The following is a 19,417-nucleotide window of genomic DNA, read 5'->3' on the forward strand; positions in this document are numbered from 1 at the left end:
AATGTATAAAACATGCTTTGCAAATCAAATGTAAGTTAATTCAGTTCCATTTACATATTAGTAAATACTAAAATTTCTCTGAAAAACCAGTATAAGCAACAAATCAGTCATAATGGACTTCAATTATATTATCCAACTGTTAGAATAAACAATGATCTCAATATGTTCAGTTTAATATATACTATACTTTCGAATGTCCTGGAATACGTAACAAGAATGTTCTTTTGAGGGAGGGAGGACATAATGCTCGTAATAATGCTGAAAACAACTTCTATAAGTTTCAAAAATAAACAGTTGAAAAACAAACACTTTCTAATGTCTTTTTTTTTTAATCTTACATGTCTATACCACACAAACAAAAAACAATAGCATATGAGTTAAAGTAAACATTGAGTTTTAAGTTAATATGGTCACGAAAGTAACTCTTCATGCAATAGAAATTAGATTTCTTCACATGATTTGAAGTCAGATATGCCATATGCTAAATCCTGCAGCACACTGATATAATCTAAACTAGTGGTTCCAAACCAGGTGGGAATTTTGACAGTTTTAGAGGAAATGTGTTTACTGAATGTTGACTTTTGTGGACTTACTTTTTTACTACTCTTTTCACTTTTATTTATCCAATTTATACGACAACCTTTACTATACCAGTTGAAAATGGCTGTTCTATGCTATAGCAACGAATCTTCTTCTGCCAATTCATAAACCCTAATTTATTTTCGAAGTCAATTTCCCAGAATGATAATAAAATCAGAGGTTATATGGCCTTTGTGTTGAAAGAGTAACATCATTCAGCCAACATCAGCCAAATTCTATTTGCTCTTTATAGGCCTATATTAAAAGAGCATCTGTTCACATTGAACATTTCCTCAGGAAAGTTTAATTATAGCCGATATTTTCAGTCCATAATAAAATTTGAATTTATTACTTCGGATAATAATAATAATAATAATAATAATAATAATAATAATAATAATAATAATAATAATAATAATAATAATAATAATTAGTAGTAGCAGTAGTAAGATTTATTGGTGTAATTTTACAGATTTTCCTAAAAATAAAATGAAATGTTATGGTGTCAGTTACAACATATTATGAAAAGTTGAATTGGAGTCGAAGACCATGGTTATTGGAAGAAAAATAAAGAAGGTAAACGTGCGAATTCGAAATGAGGAAGTAGAGCAAGTGGACAGCTTCAAATACTTGGGGTGTACTATGAACAGTATTATAAGCTGCTGCTAGGAAATCAAGATGAGGATAGCAATGGCAAAGGAAGCTCCGCAGATTAAAAAAAAAAAAACTAAGAAAGAGACTAATGAAGTGCTTCGTATGGAGTGTGGCATTGTATAGGACAAAAACATGGACATTATAACGAAGTGAAGTGACTAAGAGCATTTGAAATGTGGATATGGAGAAGAATGGAACGTGTGAAGTGGAGAGGCAGAAGAGAAAAAGGAATTGGCTGGATCACTAAGAAGAAACTGACTACTGGAGGATGCATTGGAAGGAATGGTGAACGGTACAAAAGTTCACAGTAGAAGAAGATATCAGATGATAAGACAACATTAAGATATTTGGATCATATGCAGAATCTAATAGGAAGGCAGAAAATAGGAAAGATTGGAGAATGCTGGGTTTGCAGTGAAAGGTGTGCCCTTGGGCAGGAAACTGTGAATGAAAGAATCCTAAGTTCAAGAAGATTGATGTTTCATGATATAATGTACTAAATAATAATTTTTGTAATATGTAATATATTTTTCATAATATATCATGCTCTAACATTTTCATTGATTTCTAGAGACATGGTTTTAACATGAAATACATTTATTTTAAGGTAATCAATAATCTAAAATTTTCAAAAATCAGTATCTCGAAAACAGACTTTCACCTATAATTATCACAATTTCAAAATACTGTGCTATCAATAATAACCGGTGCATGGTACAAAATATTTCAGGAATGTTTCTAGTAAATATATTTCACTAGATTTATATTAAGAATGTACACTCTTTGACATGGAAAATGGTCGCTCTCCTGTAGCATGAATTTGTCTAAGTGTTGTTCAGGTTAGCATAATATTAAACATCGAGATCAAAGGATGAAATCAAGTCATAGCAGCGATGTATCCATATATCACAAAATGTGATAGAGCTTTTTCTTGTCATTACAAAGATCGGGCTTTGAATCTCTCTAAGTAAAATGCACACATGTGAACGATGATTTCCAAGCTATTCCGAAGTAGGACTTAGTTTCTGAAAAGTGACTAATTTCCGTGTCAAATTCAAATTATGGTTTATTTAACGACGCTTGCAACTGCAGAGGTTATATCAGCGTCGCCGGTGTGCCAGAATTTTTGTCCCGCAGGCGTTCTTTTACATGCCAGTAAATCTACTGACATGAGCCTGTCACATTTAAATACACTTAAATGCCACCGACCTCGGCCATGATCGAACCCACAACCTCGAGCATAGAAGGCCAGCGCTATACCAACTGTGCTACCGAGGGCGACAATTTCTGTGTCAAAGGGTGTATGTTACCATTGGTCAAATGAAGAAGATCCATTAGTTTTATAACTGATGTTTTGTATAGTAATATTAAAACTTGTTTAAAAAAGAATTTTAATCCATATTAATTTAAAATTTAAAGATACTTGACGTGAATACATTGTTGTAATTCTCTGCATGTTTTCATGTCATTTTGGAAATAATTAGGAAGAACATTGCATTAAAAATAAACAAGTTTCATTACTGAAATCACTTTATAATTAGTAACTCCTTTGAAATACATTATTCATCTTGATAACTAATGCCATAAATGCCTCAAGAAGAGAGAGAGAGAGAGATCTCTGTTATAAAGGAATGGAAATAATTGGATTGCATGCCTAAGAAATTTGCAATACATATCTTAAGACTAAAGTGTTGAGGATAACTCTGAACAGTTTTCTTAAAATACTTCAGTATTCAATATTTTGCTGCTACAGAGGACTGAATCATGTGTTATAGTTAAATGTCAAATTATTTTTCATTGCACTGATTTTGTATACCACCGAGTATGTACAAAGTTACACCCAATTTCTATTCATGCAAGCATACTCCGTGTACCAGAATTACAGTAGTATTATTGTTATTATTTTGTGAAGATGTTGAGTGTGACTAGAATTACTGTGTCATGGTTATGGTTCATTTCAGACAACCATGGTGTTGAACAAATAAAGAAATAATACAGTATTTCTTGCATTCAAAATCAGGAGAAACTTTTTACACACTCTGTATTTACCTATATTTGAATACTACCACAGTTTAGTATATACAGTCACGAAGCTCAATACTTAATAAATATGCATCCATCAATAGTTGCTGACCACCAGGACCGCTACTATCGCCTCATCATAGACCCCTTTCCCTAGCAGATGATAATGTATGTTCGGGTTTTCTATTTCAGTGTATGGATCTCAGTGAAATATTATATTATAACTTTATTGCGTATCATTGCTAAGTTTTATTTTGTGTAATGTGTCCAGAAGTTCCGTTTACTTCTTGTTGCATAATATGTTGCAGAAACATTACAAAACTGTGTTATTTTAATGTGAAGAAAATTTTACATGTTAACAATCTGTTCACATCAACATTTTAAGTTTAGAATGGAAGCTATTTTGAGGTTTAATAAAAAAGAATTTATATTGTGATTTTAATTTAGCACATCTACCTTTCTTAATTGTAGATAGAAAATTTACCATACCACTCCTATGAAATTAGTGTACGTATGATTGTTACTTCGTCTCTTAGGTAGTAGATAAATACAATAATTCAGTACTCAACTGTAGTATTAAAATACAGACAAATTATATGTGCGGAGTATCATACATGACATTATGCTTAATTATAATGTATAATTGCGGATACAGGAATATAAGTTAAATATAATAAACATAACCTATAATTTCCATATGACATAACATACATTATAATGGCACGGCATTGGAAACTTTGTGAATCTAGTTACTCTAGTAATAGCGCTGTGAGGTTACCATATTTCAATATAGTGCAGTACAGCTGTTCTTTAGTCAAGTGTCCGAAGGCCAATAAGGCAGCACTCAAAAAGCAGTGGAACTAGCGCTGAGGTAGTTCCTGTGATTTCGGAAGTAAAAATCGTTGAATTTACAAGAGATTTTTGTGGAGGTGCAGTTAAGCAAGACATAATAAAAGCCTAAACTAACGAAACCTAACCTGTCACAGATCTGTATTATTATGGAAGGAGTATGAGTACAAAGGAACTACCTCAGTGCTAGTTTAGCCTACTAACATATTACATTAATCAGACTTCAGATTGGAGTACCGTAAGAAACTAATAAATACAACTGAAATAGAAACAAATTGCATTTACAAGTTATCATAGTAAGTTTATGTTTAATTATAATGTATAAATGCGAATATTAAAGTACTGGTACAGTAAATATATTGTAACCTATAATTTCAACATATCTAAATATCCATGCCGTGCAACTGAAAATTACTGAATCGTGCATAAATGAATGTACAAGAATTTCGCAATATTTTACCGAAATAAAGGCAGGTAGGCCTATCACACATACGAACAACGTAATTTTCACACCGAAAATAATGTTACACCTTAACTCGCAAGTGAATTATGCCTGAAGTGTCTCATAATCATTGCTTTAAATTTTACTAATGCAATTACACTACATTTTAGAGAAATATATGTTACTCTTTATGCATTCCAATTAATTTATATGGTTGAAACGCCGCCCTTCGCAATCGGGTTAAGCGAGTCACATGGTCTGCCTTACGGCCTATATTAGATCACAATCAGTCTATTGTTCCTAGTACTCAGAGCACTCCAAGCGGCTAGCAACTATCGCGAGAAATGCAAAAAATCATCCCGAGCTTCGTAACTGTATATACTAAACTGTGATATTACAGTACCCCCCCCCCCCAAAAAAAAAGAGAGCATAGAACTTTGTGACTTTCAATATACTCGCAAGGATATTTAATTTTACAGGAAGGTAACTAATACCATAATTCTTTTGGTATCTAGAGGAGACAAGCTAGACTGGAGAACAGAGAAAGAAGATTTCTTTCTTATTCCGAAATACACAAATAACTTCATGTCTTATCTTTTACTTTATTTGAACTTATTGCTATCTTGTCGCAATTATTTTAAATTACATATATACATCAAATTTCATGACCACCAATGTATGATAACAAAGTCATTTCATACTATATTCGTAATTTCAGGGAAGTTTCTGATTAGAAGTTATTTTCACATGCCAAATCTTCTCTAATATAAACAAATGAATAAGAATCACATTCTTACTTCTTTTTCTACAAAAATCTTTCCAATACAATTTTTGAGAAGGGATTTTTTTACAAAATAGTTTGCTTACAAGCTCAGATGTAACAAAAATATTTTATAACTGTATTATTTGGAACAAATCAGAATACAAATAGTGCTCTCACTATTATCAATATAAGTAACAAATAGTAGCTGCCTGCATGCAGTGACAATAAACATTCCAATTTTATTGGAATAAGACATACACAGAATGTCTTTTAAAGACGTACCTACAAGTACAAGGTAATGTTATTTGTCATTGTCTCAATGAACAAGAAATAAGGTCATAAATAAAGCTAAAAACGTTTAGTATTATTTTTGTCAACCTTTCATAATTTTCTACAGCAAAACAAAATGGGAAAGGATGGTACATACGGACTCTTAAATTTTACTGTCTTATTTCTGGTAATCTCGCGAGTTAAATGGGTCAATATAATCACTTATATCTGCATGTAGGATATTTTAACTGCCTCCTTTTCATTAAACTTACGTTAAATAATAATAATAATAATAATAATAATAATAATAATAATAATAATAATAATAATAATAATAATAATAAATATTTTGTTTACAAAGTCTGAAAACATACTTAAAAAAAATCAAGACTGATAATCATAAACTGATATAAAACTTACTTCAGAATTTAGTATACAATACAGTATCAATATCTTATCCGAAAATGTTAATCTTTCCAGATAAAAACATAAATTAACGTAATCTGCTTAGGAAATATGTTCTTGTTTCAATGTCACTTGTAACATTGTTTCCTATCATTAATTACGTAATAGCAAATTAAAAATATATATTCACCTCACACAAATATTTGCTGAGAGTCTTATTCTCCAGCAATACATATTGTGTTTCCAAGAAATCGTAAACTTTTCTCCACTACCATTTCCATCTTTTATGTCACTTAACAAAGATGTTTGAACAGTATAACCCTCAGGTCACTTCGGGGTTTGCCAGCGAAAGAAAGGGGATGAGGGAAGTATTAAAAGCAAGTCTCCAGGTCCCGTTACTGTTGTCGCTTGCACGCACAAGTTACACGTACTTTGAAGTCTCTAATCCCTTCTCATAACCCTTTTTTGAGACAATACACAGTCAGTTTTTCCCGATCTCTGAAAGAAAGTAGAGACAGTCCTTCTGAAATAAGTTGTTTTAAGTTTGCTCCAATTACTTCAGTAGAAGTAGAAAGATCTTTTTCCACCATGAAGAACGTTCTCTCTGACTATGACAGTTGACAACTTAAAAAAGCATCTTGTTGTGACATGTAACCAAGGAAGGTGAGTACCGTATGGGATAGTTTATTAAGTATTTGTCTATTTTTTGTCTTTTTCCATGAATAATAAATGCCTATTTCATAGCCTATTTTTACTATTTTTAGTGCCTATATGCTTGCCTATTTTAACCAAAATAAATGCCTAAACATCTGGGCTCTAATAATAACCAATAAACGACACATTCAAAAAATACAAAATGTTTATTTCTAAAATATTTAATGTAAAATAGAGTGAACATGAATAATTCATTGCAAATGGCGATAAGAACAGAATTGCATCTGAGAAATGGTAGAATTAATATGCTAGTAGTAATATACAGTTAATAAAACAAATTTTTTCATCTAAACATAATATAATTTTTTTTTTCGAATTAGAGTGTATAATACTGGTCTCAAATTATGTTCTGAAATTAACTCTCAACTCTTTAATTACAGTCACTAAGGGTGCTATTCATAGACATTTCGCTAGCCCACGGTACGAGCGTGCTAAACTAGCCCCGGCTATCGACTGATTACTTGTACAGGATTCATATCATATCATATCGCTAACACTGGTTTATGAATACGAAAAATGATAGTTTGTTGATCATCCACCGGAAGCCTGCGCTAAGAATGTCTATGAATATGGCCCTAAGTCTGTAGTAAGATATTATCTCAAATAAAAGTTTCTAATAAGAGAAAAATTGACGATAAAACGTGTGGGTCAAAACGACCAGTGCTGGTCGTACTAGATAGTTTAAGAGTCCCGGTCCTCATAGTATTCTGAATACTACTAAGATAAATCTTAATTTTCTGGGAATTTTTTTCTGTATGTTATGATAGAAAGAGGTCCTATCACTACAGCATTTTGAAATCTGTATCTGAAAGAAGAAGAAAAGTGGAGTGGAAGGGAAGGAAAAGAGAAAATATCAAGCATGTGAAAGTTCCACAAGTTAAATAAATTTGCTGATAAAACTTTTATATTATTTTAATGTACCGAAGTACATATGATATTTCCATGCAGATATTCTGCGTCATCATACAATGAAAGAGTGATGGAACGGAGAAAAATTCTCTCCGGCGCCGGGATTTGAACCCGAGTTTTCAGCTCTACGTGTGTGGACTTCGGTCCTGCGTTCATAGACCTCTATGACGTAGTGCAGAGGGCGGCCACTAGAGGGAACCCAAGAGTTGGAGCTTAATCTGAGACGATTCTAACCGGCGTCGGAGTTGTATCCGGTGTGGCTTAGTGGATAAAGCATCAGCACGTAGAGCTGAAAACCCGGGTTCAAATCCTGGCGCCGGAGAGAATTTTTCTCCGTTCCATCACTCTTTCATCGTATGATAAAACTTTGCTGACTGCATCAAGAAGAATACTGTAGAATAGCTGATTCTGACACTGAAAAATTAACTTTATTTCAGTATTTGCAACACAAATTAAATAAAGAAATATAGTCTGTGAAGTTCTGGCTGCTGAGAATAGCTCAGAGTTGAACAGATGCCATTTCAAAACAGCCACTGCGGAGATATATTATAGATATGTGACAAACTTGAGTAACGTCTGCATTTTTTACATGAGACCTGGAATGATATTCTACAATATTTACGAAAGTATCGTCTTTTGACCCTGAAAAATCACATATATTTTAGCACTATTAATATATAATTAAAAAAAAAAAACATATATAATCACAAATGAGACAAGTGTTTATGAAAATAATTTTCAACCAATATTTGGAACAAACTTCACTGAATATTAATGCTGTTATGTACATTTTATTCTATGTAAATCTTAGATTTTGCAGTAGAGTTACAAACATTTGCAAAAAAACTGACATACAATTATGCTAAATAAAGCTTATATAACTGATTACTATCAAATGTAATATAGAAGTATCAAATAAAGTCATACAATGTAAATAATCATTTCTCTGACATTTACCAGTACCTAAAAAAATTAGACATGTGATATTTTAATAAACTTGTTCCTATAATGTTTCAGACAATTAAAATTAGTCTATAGAAATATGTACACTTTTGATTTTGGAATAGCGTATTTATATATATTCTGAGACAGTGATGTTTGTATTAAAATAACTGTCCTAAATTTATTCCTCTCTAACAATTATTATTCTACTGTGACCACCTCTCCTGCGAGCAGCATGATTTGCTACTCTTATCCACTGTTATAATATGTGCGACAGGCTATAACATTCCAGTCCAATCTCCTAGATCAGGCATGTCAAAACCCTGCACATTGTGCACTGGTCTCTGTGCGATGTGCAGTTCCTATTCCCCTACCTGGAGGGAGCGAATTGGCTTGGAGGGGAATGCGACAGGGCTGTACATTACCTGCAGTGCAGAACAGCTTTGGTTTCAGTGACACAGATCAGTACGGGTGCTCATTGAGCTGTGATTGTGAATGCGTTATGAAAAATAAAGTGAGGGGTCCACAGATATAACGAAGAAGAGAAATCACGAATCATATAACGTAACTGTTATGATGTTTTCCTCAGCCAATAGTAATTATTTTAAAATGAAAGGCTTTCATCATATCATGTGGACCTAATAGTGATGTGAGAATTTAAATCAGATTAGTAAAGTTCTCAAAATATGATATTCGCCAGCTCTTATTTCTTAATCAGTACTCTCACGGCAAGACAAACATGACAATGATGTTGTTTTGGAGTCTGTACTAACACAGCCATCAATGGTTAGACGACTTACAACTTTTATTTGATAAGCTGATAAGTGATGAGAATATTGAATGAAGAATACATATTAGGGTCTTGAGGTTGTAAGGGAGGGAAGAAAGCAACTATTTGTAAAACGAAATAATTTTCTCGAAAAATAATATATAATGGTGAATTTTCCATCTCACGTTACTATATTATCTTAATATACTTACGTTAATAAATCTTTAAACCTGACATAAAGAAAATGTCCTCGCTTCATAGCTTGTGAAGTACTCTTTTAACTCAATTCAGTAACGCTCCCAACTTGCTGATACTTGCTCTCAACGTTTTCCAAATAAACTATATATAAATTTAAATTCAAGCTTAATTTATCTAATTTATTAATAATAATGTGAATTTATTTTAATATACAGCAAGGAAAAATGATTCCAGTGTAAAAGCTTCACAATGTCCTATTGCATGTAATTGGGAGTAAAATATTTTCTTTAACATTTGTGCACCAATGGTCCCAATAATGCTTGAGGAACAATGAAAGAGTATTACTTTGAAATAATCAGTACCTACTATGTAAAATGAAATACTGTATTCGTTTTTTGTTGTTTCGAAATTACTGCAATATTTATATTTTCTTCAAATACTGTTTACAAATCGTGTACATAAATGATACTTTACAAACGGCTGCTTTGTGAATTGTAACTGAGTAAGTCTATTGTTTCTTGTGTTACAATTATTGTCAAATATAGACACTGACAATAATTGTGTTTTTTCCTTCTGCTAAGTATGTTTATAATGTCCAAATGTCAATTTAATTGAACACTAGAAGCGCAGAATTGATTCTTGTACATCCCTCCCGCTAAGAACTGGTAAGAGCAACACGTGAATGATGCTATTTGCACAGACCGGCGTTCCGCGCACATACACCGCACTTTCAGTGTCTGATTTCTGACATGCCTGGCCTAGATGAAGCATCCATTCCGTGTGCCAAGATTTTACTTAAATGCCTCCAAGTTCTCTTAGCCTGGAAACAGTAACATCTAATCTAATATTTTGTCAAAAAATCTTTACGCATTTCCAACTTAAAAAAAAAAAAAAACATTATCCATTATCCAAACACAAGAACAGTGAGCACACTTCTTTTTATCATTCCCTGATCATTTTCGCACACAGTTTCGCAAAAAATTTATTTCAACTGAGAAAGCGAAAATAGTTCTTTACAATTGAGGGGCGTTTTCACAAAACTCGTTATCTACATTTTTTTCGATTTTGAGGTTTTAGCGTATCCTTATGTTTTTGGGTCAGGAGAATCCAATGGTGCTATAAGAATTGAGCTAAAGTTGGTAAGTATATCAGTAAATTGATCTTTAAATAAAAGAGATTTTTCAAAACTCGGTATCTACAGTTGTGTATTTTAGAAAAGAGTTGTCTTGAAAAAAAAAGAAGATTTTGTAGATAACGAGTTTTGTGAAAACACCCCTCAATTTGAAGGAAAAAGAATGTTAAAGCCTGTCATGGACTATATAGATAATGATGTATCTAAACAGTAAAAATCGGTACTTATCACATAAAAGATTGCTTTAGTTACCTCAATATTACAACCTAGTTCAGTCAATAGTTCACTATCCAATAAAGATTCATTACTATTATTATTATTATTTTTGTGTCTACACAAAGCAACAAGTATTTTGGAAAAAAAAAATCATCACAAAATTTACTGTGGCTTATTCTAAATTCTCTCCTATTACTGTATTATCAAAGCCATGCTTATTTTCACACAAACAACAAGATAAATTGTAGTGAAAAGTTACTAACACGTTACATTCATGTAATTTAATAAATAATTTGAATGAATAAGTTGAGTGTAAAATGGAGACTAGAATTCTATGATGTGATAATGATCAAGACCATCTAAATTTAGATACAATGCTTTTTCCAATGATTAAATTCTATTCGTCACTACTTATGAAGTCCAACATGCTATATTTAATTTCAAGTAGGTAGTAAAGACGATTCAAATGGAGATATCTACTAGAATAACGAAACTTACAGATTTTCTTCAATGAAATGACGTCAGAAATAAAATATGCATTAATAAATAAATTATTGAACATGTGAATTCTTTTAGTTACTCAGATTATTAAATTATTATTTTTAGTACAAAGAGAGACCTAACTCATAATCTACGAAACTTTAACAAAACCATTGTTGGTAATTGAAAGTAAGGTATGAACCTTGCCCCTTTGCCATCTGAAGACTTCAATGAATCATTTTCACTGCACGTACATGGAAGCCCAACTTCAATTTTATCACTAAAATGTTTATTTGTTTACATCTGAAATTTTTCAATTTCATTTTTTAAATTAAATTATAAGTAAGATACTTAATGCAAAAAGTTGTTGAACAAATTTTGCTTTAGTAAGAAATGTGCAATCATTTATATAAGTATTTAAATGAAGCACGAAGAGATTTACTGAATTCTCACACTCACTCTATCCTAAAAGCACGTTATTCTCATAGAATGAGATGACTATCAGTCTTCTACCAATCTCTTCACTATCATCTCTTGAAAGATCACACAAATACAATATTTTTTTTTACAAGTGTGTGCTTCGTATGTACGACAATGAGAGGTAATTAATTGTTCATATATTTTTGTTGTTTCCTTAATAAACATGATGCTATTAAACCTAGTAACGTATCAATTTTGCAATGCATAAAAACACTACAAAATGTGCCAATATACATAAGAGATTTTTAAGTTCTTTTATTGTCCTTTATCATCCAAAAAATATTCGCATGTATTATCCCAACACTTTTCATTACATCATTTCTACAACTAAAGAATGTTTATGCTGTGTAGATAGAGTTAGTGTTTATATCCGACAGTTTTCAATAAAATTATTTGTTCTTACATGAAATACTGGGTGTTCAGTTCAAAGTGTGTCATGGCTCGCTGTATGCCGTCATGTAACTAGCCGATGAGCCTAGAGAATTCAATCTTCCTACACTTCCGCAGAGGTGTATTACCTATGTGCCAGAGAAGTTGCCTGGCAAGTACGGCGTTCATTCTGAAGAGTACTTACTGGTAGTGGCAGGAATGTGAACTGTTTGGAAACACGTACTGAGGTGGGTTTTTTCTTACTGTCGGGATATGGGGAGAGGGTTACGACGATTACTTACGTATTTGTTGACATTAACTTCGACGGTCAACATGGACACGGAGCATTTGATTTGTGTTGTGGAATGTTGCCGTACGCAACTGATGATAGCAAATACCCTGCGTACGACTTGCCCGCGCAAAACACAGTTCGAAAGAGGTTATGGTAGCACACAGACTTTACAGACCGCCATCTGTTGCTACGATGTTCAAGTTATACCGTACATGTTCTCAAGTTCAGATTGAACGCCTTGATTAATAGGCAACTTCTCTGACATAAAAGCTGAAACTCGCTTCAAATCGCTGACTCACAACAGTGACGTCATGACACACTTTGAAATGAACACCCAGTATATTTACAAAAAATATGAAATCAAAAAAATAAATACTTTCTTCCATTTTCATGTATATATAAATACACAAACATAAGAGAGAAATATTGCAGATTTCGCTGCTTTTATTATTTCATGAAAAAGAGTATAAACTTACGAAATTAGCATTGACAGAAAAAAAAAGACGTAGGCATATAAAGAAGGGTGGGGGGGGGGGGCACAATGGAAAGACATGTTTTTTCCTTCTTTAGAAAATGCACAAATTAAATGGCCATGCTTTTTGTAAACTGTAAAATGTATTAAGACAGCTTTGTGGAATGTCATACAAAGTAAATTAAATTCAAATGCTTTAAGGTTATATGTATGTGAACTACCACAAATATTATCAGAAAATGCAGGCTCTAAATTTTTAATATTGTATAAGGAAATGAACTCACAATTGGACAAAAATTACAAGGTACCACAACAAGACTTATTAGAACTTAAATATCTGATAAAAGTATAAAAAAGGTTACTAATAATATTTTTTAGAATTCAGTTTTTACTTTAAATTAAATTTTCCAAAATTTGACAATTTTCACACATATTATTTCATAACTCCACAACCATTAGAGGTAGAATTCTGAAATTTTTTACATTGATTTAACATGCATTTATGCAAAACGTAGACCACAATAATGCCTATTTCTTTGAAAATAGAAAATTTAGGTCATAAAACATTATGTAAATTTTAATATATTTTATATAGAACAGATAAAAAAATAATTGTATTAAGATAAACAACTCTACATGTCTGAGAGTAGTCTACTTTTCAGAAATAAGTGTTTATTACGTTCAGGAAAAATATCAAAGATGTCAGAGACCATAACAATATTATGGTTACCAAATGATGTAACTGAAGGATTATTTTGTTTTTTTTTCATACTTTGCTGAAACTGATTTGAAAAATATTACTAGGAACCTTTTTTACTTTTATCAGATATTTAAGTTCTAATAAGTCTTGTTGTGGTACCTTGTAATTTTTGTCCAATTGTGAGTTCATTTCCTTATAAAATTTTAGAAATTTAGAGCCTGCATTTTCTGATAATATTTGTGGTCATTCACGTACACATACCATTAAGACAAATGCCTTTGTAAAAGAAGTCTTTCAGCCAGCTGTGTTAACTGTTATTCTTTATTTCTTTTTTACTGTTAAAAACCTCTTTTTGAATTGGAAGTTTCCTCTCATGTTAAAATTCTTCTGCGAAATTAGGGCTAAGGGACTGTTACACATGTCCCTTGCTTCCAGTAACAATAGTAAAGCAACATGTTAGCTGCGATTCATCATACATGATAAAATCCTGATATTTGTAAGAATATTTCATTTCAAAACTACTATTAATAGATACAAACTTCGAATGCTTTCATACAACTTTCCTGCTAATCTCACATAAATCTGCTTGGAGAGGTACTGTATGCTTCCTGAACATGTGCACATCGCATGCAGATAGTGGCTTCATGTGAAGGAATGTTAAAGAATGTATGAATGTGTAACAACCAGCGCTTTTTTTCAGCCGGAACGGTTGGGAACACGTTCCAGTAAACTTCTTGCCATTACAAATTCCAACGAGATATATTTTATAAGCGAAATTGAAAATTAAAATTGCCGCCTCTGCCGAGTCCAAGAGTTTACATTTTCTCATTATTATCGTTGCTGCAAAAGTATCTCATGCAATCGAGTGGTGCCATCTTCCGTTATTGATCCTGAAACTATAGCTCGAACTCGCAAAATTTCCATTATGCTTAAAATCGATGAGCTCCGTTTGGAACTCATTGTAATATAAGGTATGTAGGCCTAATATTTTTAAGCTTACGATTTTGTTGTATAATGTGATCGAGTGATAGAGTTCCGGTAAACTTTTCTCCAGAAAAAAAGCACTGGTAACAACAAATAGGTTTTGTAAGGGATAACGTTCACCAACAGTGCACAAAATTTCCAAACGTAATAAATGAGCGTACATTTTAAAAACTCGCCCTTCATATCGATATACCATTTTATGTGACTGCATAATACAACTATAAATTTTATGGCAGTGATAGACGATAAAATATACTCTGAAGAAAATATTTTATAGATTAATGATATATCTATATTAACTATTCTATGATATGCAGTGTTACACTGTGTCACATTTTTATATCATGGGCTAGTTGCAACAATATGGCTAGCATTGAAGAGATAAAAGATGAGGTAACTACAGCCCATTATTTTTTAAATATAGTAATCTCATATATTCATATATTTTATTGAAGACTGATCATAAAAAAGGTCTTGAATCTTCTATCTGTCTGGTTCAGAACAATACAAACTTAAAGGACAGTACTTCTCTGATACTGGTGCTGTTATGAACTGACTCAAATTTCAACCTTCACAGCACTAAAACAGAGCATAAAGGTAAGTGTTTACTACATCGTATCGCACTCATCGGACGAATCGCGCGAATCGGAAAAAGACTATCTTTGCTGTAATTATGTAACCGCGTTCACTACATCGTATCACACTCATCGGACGAATCGCACGGATCAGAAAAAGACTATCTTTGCTGTAATTGTTATGTAACCACGTTCACTACATCGTATCACACTCATCAGACGAATCGCGCGGATCGGAAAAAGACTATCTTTGCTGTAATTGTTATGTAACCGCGTTCACTACATCGTATCGCACTCATCAGACGAATCGCGCGGATCGGAAAAAGACTATCTTTGCTGTAATTGTTATGTAACCGCGTTCACTACATCGTATCGCACTCATCAGACGAATCGCGCGGATCGGAAAATGACTATCTTTGCTGTAATTGTTATGCAACCGCGTTCACTACATCGTATCGCACTCATCGGACGAATCGCGCGGATCGGAAAAAGGCTATCTTTGCTGTAATTGTTATGTAACCGCATTCACTACATCGTATCGCACTCATCGGACGAATCGCGCGGATCGGAAAAAGGCTATCTTTGCTGTAATTGTTATGTAACCGCGTTCACTACATCGTATCGCACTCATCGGACGAATCGCGCGAATCGGAAAAAGACTATCTTTGCTGTAATTGTTATGTAACCGCGTTCACTACATCGTATCGCACGCATCGCCTCTCGGCAAATCCGTTCACGTTTCTCAAATGAGCAACTTTTCCGATGCGTGCGATCATGGCCTTCTTTAATAAATCAATTTTAATTGCTCAATATCTAGACTATGTGGACGATATCTGTCTCTTAGCTCATTCCTTTAAAGATAAGAAAGCCAAATTGCAACAATTGGAAAAGGAAGCACAGAAGGTGGGTCTTCAAATCAATATTAATAAAACCAAAGAATTGCGCATAGGTACCAATCAACCTACTCTTCTAACTCTAAGCAGCGGCGTAATTGAAAATGTGAAGGAATTCTCATATCTAGGCAGTATAGTCTCCCAGAATGGTGGTACAGATAGCGATGTGAGAGTAAGAATAAAGAAGGCAAGATATGCCTTTGGGCTGCTAAAGCCTATATGGAAGAGTGCTGCCTATACAATAAATACTAAACTGAGAATTTTTAACACAAATGTCAAATCCGTGCTTTTATATGGCTGTGAAACCTGGAAAACAACAAACTATTATCAATCAACTACAAGTTTTTATTAATAGATGTTTGAAAAACATATTAAAAATATTCTGGCCGGTCCAGATATCCAACGAAACCTATGGTTAACAACTAAACAAAAACCAGTTTAACTTGAAATTCTGCATAGGAAGTGGGATGGCTGGGACATACATTTCGCTGACCTCCAGATGACCCCGCCAGGAAGGCACTGGATTGGAACCCGCAGGGCAGCAGAGGAATTGGCAGACCCAAGATAACATGGAAACGAACTGTTCTCACAGAAGCAAAAACGATGGGGAAGACATGGAGTGAGATCAAGGAGTTGGCCAGGAATAGAGTCAGATGGAGTAGCTTTCTGAGAGCCTATGTTCCACCTAGGAATGATGGGAATATTGATTGATTGAATTGCTCAACTGTTACTATTATGTTGTGCCATGTTCAGTGTCGCGCCAAAATGGCAGACGGAAAACTTATTTCGCTTGTAGAAAATTGCGAAGAATTATATAATTTGAGGCGTTCCCATTACAGTAATCAAGTAATTTCTTACATATATATTATGTAACCAATATTTCTTTCGTTTCTTCCTCTTCAATTAAGACGCATGAAGCAATTACATGTTCTTATTCGCTAACACTCATAATTAATACAGACGTGGACAAATTATTAGATTAAAACGTTTTCTTGGAAACATAATATAATTCGTCATATCAACTATCAGTATAATTCACAGGGTCTCTACTGTTGTAAATATGATTGTTTACATCTTCTGGTATGTTTTTCCAATGTTTAAGTATATTTTTTCTGGTTATGTTGGTACTACTGGTGTTTTAATTATATACTGCAGAAGATATTCTCCCATGGCCTGCAAGAAGACCGGACGTGAATGAAATTGAAAATCTGTGATCTATACTGAAGAAGAAAGTGAATAAAAAGAGGCTCACAACAAAACATGGACTCATTTAAGCACTGTCTGATATCTGGCTAAATGATGCTGATATTCAAAGAAAGTGTCAAACTTTGGTTTCCAGCATCCCTGACAAAATCAACGTGTTAATAAAGAATAAGGGAATGTTCACAAAATATTAGTAATCTCCAGACTCAATTTTCTGTTCATCATATCTGTGCAAAATACATTTTTGTTAATTATTTCTACCGATAAATACAGCTTCGTTGCACATATAATTCATTTAGTCTAATAATTTGTCCACATCTGTAGACCTAACCTCAACTCTATTTTCAGCAATGTCAATATCGTACGACGTCATGTTTTAAACAGCTGAAAGAGGAATCCGATGAGGCGATGAGGTGGAGCCGTTACAGTGAACGCACTGCACTTAAAATATCCGTTGCGTGCGATTTGTACGAGGAGTGCGATACGATGTAGTGAACGCTTACCTTTACAGAAAGTATACAAAATAATAAAGGGATAATGTTGCAGGGGAAATGAATGCAGGTCAGAACAGTGACATAACTATATAAATTTAATTTTTCTACGTTCAGCAATATTCCAGAATGGGGTGGGTGAAGGAGGCATTACTTTTGAAGCAACCTTTCTATTTAAATATGATAACCTCATGTAGAATCGTGTTCCATTTTTTGAGAAATCTCATCTTTCTGAAAAATTAGTGCAATCACTTCTAGTATCGATAGGGTATCTTCATTCTTATGTCAGAAATTCATCTTGATTTGTAAAAGAAAATAAAAATGAGTACGCTGATTTTATTGATTGTGTTTCGCATTATGAAAGAAGAAACATAACAAGTGTCAAGTTAGTAGAGAAAAGATGCAAAGAAAGAGTGGATGTTATTGAAACTAACATAGACATTGCCACATTTAACTTAATCACTGTTGCCAATCTGTTTATAGTAATTATACAACAGAAAAATGATTTTGACATAAAAGCATCGCATAATTCATAATTTTACACAATAACAGTGTCAGAGAGCTACTTAAGATACACAAGTGCAGATTCCATTTCCTCCTGTTACAGGTTCAAGGTTAGCACATTGGCCTACATAAATTTAAGTGCATTGTTTCTTTGTTACGTGACACAGTTTCAAAGACTTTCTCAACTGAATTAGAATAATGAATGTCACTGACATGAATCATGTAATCATTCTATTTATTATACCGTATCCACTCATTAAAGTGATCCGCGCCAAAACAAACCCATGTGACCAGCTCGCGTTTCATTGGTTATGACACCGAAGCACAATGTATAAGCAATAAGTGCGTGAAAAAAGTAGATCTCTTCATTGAATTAAAAATATGTCCCCTGAATATAATTGTTATTCTTCCGTAATTGAAATAATAATATCCAAAACATAGAAATGATTATAAAATGTACCTAATCACTCTGAGATCAATAATTACAATTTAAAATAGTTTATTGCATATGAATGACGCATAACAAAATGGCTGAAGATGCTGAATCTTCTGTTGCTGTGTCGCCAACTAAATTTGTAAAACACAAGTCAGCAAACCTTTGACTAGTGTTAAAAAACAGTTATTTTAAATGTATTTCACAAGTTCAGTGAAAAATATCCAGAACTTCCGATAAAAGAGATAGTGAATTTAATGTCTGAGTTTACCGGTGTGTCGTGTACAAGCATTAATAGTGCTCGGAAAGAAACAACAAAAACTGGTAAGGTTGTAACTCCCGGTAAATTTTATTCATAACTCTTTAAATGAGTACATGAATTTAAACGCACAATGAAAAGCATATGAATAACATTGGCAACAATCACTTCAAATTTAATCAACGGTCTGCCAACGGAAAAAAGGACAGTTTTTTAATAATGGTGCCACAATGCGATCACAGCACTTTTTTCAATGTTATGCCCTCTCACCGTGTATATAATATACTGTATAATTGATACTTAAACTATTAATTGTTCTGCTAAAACTTACTAACTTATTATTAATACTATTAATAGTAACTAATTCTATGTAGAGTATGTATTTGTATTTTACTTCGTTTATTACCCTAATATACTG

This window comes from Periplaneta americana, chromosome 3 (genome assembly GCF_040183065.1).
Source record: "Periplaneta americana isolate PAMFEO1 chromosome 3, P.americana_PAMFEO1_priV1, whole genome shotgun sequence".
NCBI classification, from domain to species: Eukaryota; Metazoa; Arthropoda; class Insecta; order Blattodea; family Blattidae; genus Periplaneta; species Periplaneta americana.